Genomic DNA, 2942 nt, shown 5'->3' on the forward strand with positions numbered 1-2942 from the left:
TGAGTAAAACAATAAGACGTTTTAACAATTTTTTAATTATAAATTGAACAAAAAAATAACAGGCCTAATTTGACAAAATTAAAAGTAAAAGTATTACGAGAATCTCAGGTAGTGAGTTCAAGAGATTTTATTGAGAGTGGTTCTGATTATTCGGTCTCTCTGGCCTACACTTCCCTGGAGTCGGAAAGAAGAACCGGAGCGAAGAGGCTGGCCACAGCAGGGGGGCCTGGTCCAGCTGAGTGGTCGTCGGTGCCGAGGTCAAAAGGGGCCTTAGGGCGGCAGGACGAGCAGCCTGGACAAGTGTTCCACGCAGGAGCGATCAGGGTCTTGGACGAGCCAGGAAGGATGTGCAGTACTCCGGAAGTTAAGGCCGTCAGGGCTTAGTGTCAGGTTAGGGCGTAAAGGAGCCGCCTGAGCCGTGAGAGCTGTAGCCGAACGGAGCTTTGAAAGTTGTAGCCGTGCAGAGCGGAGAAAGCTGTAGTCGTACGGAGCTTGTAAGCCGTACGAAGGTTTGTAAGCCGTACAAAGGTTTGGAAGTTGAAGCCGTACGGAGGTTGTAAGCCGTACGAAGGTGCCCTGTAAATTAGGTGGTGTCAGTTGTGGTCCAGTGCTAGATTGTTTGCCAGTCACTCCTCTGCAGCGATGCCCCAAGGGTGAGCTGAATTGCAGTGAGTGGCAAAGACAATCATACGGAGTTACAGGCAGGCAAAGGAAAGTGATTCTAGTTTTATATAATTATTTTAAAAAAACAAAAAGGTAAAAATAAATAGCCTAAGTGACCGTTAAAATTTGAAATACAACAGTTCACTGAATACCCGTTAGAGGATTACATTTGAAAATAAACGTCACTTAGCTGAGTTTGAATTTATTTTTAACACCGTTAAGCATCCGTTGCATAAAAGTAATAAGCATTAACATAGGTTCTGAGTTTATAACAACGGATGAGAGAAATTAACAAGTGTTAAAATATTAAGTATAAGAAATGTTTGAAATAAAAGATTCCTGGCCAGGGAAGCCTTCAGTTCAATTACACAAAGTTAAATTATAAAGAAAATAATTATAATAAAATACACAGAAAAACACAAGAGTTAAATATCGGAGAACTTACCAAGTCTGGGCGTATGGAGCTTTCGAGGGAGCTGTTTAGTGTAGTCTGAGCTGTTGAATGTGTGTTTTACAGCTGTGCTTCAGCTTTTAAGGGCGAGAATATTACAGTTAGAATTCCCCCGGTCACAGCTGATCGACAGCACCCCCCTTGGCCGACAAAAACGGTCAAGGGTGAGTTGATTATAGATATATTTAGTCGTACAAACTCGTGTAGTAAATGAGTGTAATAAAATGCCTACTTTTATAAAATAAATAAGTAAATAATAAATAAATATTAAATACATATATTACGTAAATAAATGATCAAGTGAAAACTACGGTGGCGACCTCTAGAGTTTCGTCCGTCATTCTGCTTAGAGATCCCTTATTGAGGAAAGCGCCATCTAGCTTACACTGAGCTAACTAAGATGTCAGCGATCGCCTGTGTGCATTGTGACAGTACGCCCGTCCCTCCAAAAGAAATTTGAGCCTCATAGCAAATTTCGATAAAAAAAATACACTATGACATAACGCTTACATACGTCGTCTCTCATACTATGATCATACTTCTACTCTCATGGCGGGTCAAACAACAACAGAGGCTTGTTGACCCTTATGTCAAAGGAATAAACTGTGTTAATGGAAGGTGGACGTTGTATGCATTCATAAAATATAATTATAGACATTAATTAAATCTGTGATTGAAATTACCATCCGTTCCAATCATTAGAGTTTTGAATTACAGAGGCTAAGGGCATATTTTACGTGTTACCAACCGCACGGGTTCCGTAATTCAAATTTTAAAATACTTTTTAACGAGTTGCAAGTTCTCGGGTAAAGGCTTAAGACAGATCAATCAATATTATAATAATGAGTGGCGGACCGCGACAAATGATTATACTAGTTTAGCGTGTACCAAGTAATATGTACGCGCTATAGATTTAAAGAAATAATAGTGCAAAAGGGTGCAGCTATTATACGTCCGCGCGGAGGCGGCGCGCTAAAATGACTTGATTCTATAAATAGAACCGTGCGTCTAAGTGATAAGGGAGTGTGATAAGACAAAAATTAAATTAACACGCCGCGTGCGCATTCTACGGTGCTAAATGGAGACTGATGTGACGGCGCGCGACAGCTGATCGCCCGTCCAGATGCATTATGTAATTAGTACATTGAAAAGAAGCAAGATGATTATTATATATTGAAGCATATAAACAATTAATTAATCTGTGATTGGAATTACCATCCGTCCCAATCATTAGAGCTTTGAATTACAGAGGTTAAGGGCATATTTAACGTGTTACCAACCGCACGATTCCGTAATCCAAAATATTAAAATACTTTTTAACGAGTTGCAAGTTCTCGGGTAAGGCTTAGGACAGATTAATTAATATTATTGCAATATAGATTGACCGCGAGAGGGTCTGACGAAGTATAGACATTTTAAGTGTTAAGCACGCGGTTATCAAATTAAAAGAAGTTAATAATAATAAGAGATGTGACTAAGATTTGTCTGCGCGCGGATGCGCAGCGCTAATAAGTTAATCTAAGTATAATAAATACAATGGGCTGCTAGGTACGTAATAAGAAGTGAGATAAGAGGTTTTAAAAAATAACATGCTTGCGCATGAGCCGGAGTTAAACATGGCTGAGTGGAAAGCGATGCGTGTGACTGCTGTTCTAGGTGCATTTAAATGTAGGTAAACAACCTTGCTAGGCAAGTAATTAGGTTGTTTATCATTTATTTAGCTTGCGCGGTACTACCTGCGCTTGAGGGAACGGTAAGTAATTCTATGGCAGAGCATAGTAACGAAATACCGCAGTTAAATATAAGAGTACCCTAATCTATTTTTATA

The 2942-nt window shown here is 39.6% G+C and overlaps 1 long non-coding RNA gene across 1 annotated transcript; it reads right to left on the minus strand.

Annotated features, from left to right (window-relative positions):
- Positions 1-391: 391 nt before the first annotated feature.
- LOC141427801 (uncharacterized) lies at positions 392-1381 on the minus strand. Its single transcript, XR_012451363.1, has 2 exons — positions 1109-1381; positions 392-576 (listed from the first exon to the last, which is right to left on the minus strand). It is a non-coding gene; the product is annotated as an uncharacterized lncRNA (long non-coding RNA).
- Between the last annotated feature and the right edge of the window lie 1561 nt (positions 1382-2942).

This window comes from Choristoneura fumiferana, chromosome 5 (genome assembly GCF_025370935.1).
Source record: "Choristoneura fumiferana chromosome 5, NRCan_CFum_1, whole genome shotgun sequence".
Classification (NCBI taxonomy): Eukaryota; Metazoa; Arthropoda; class Insecta; order Lepidoptera; family Tortricidae; genus Choristoneura; species Choristoneura fumiferana.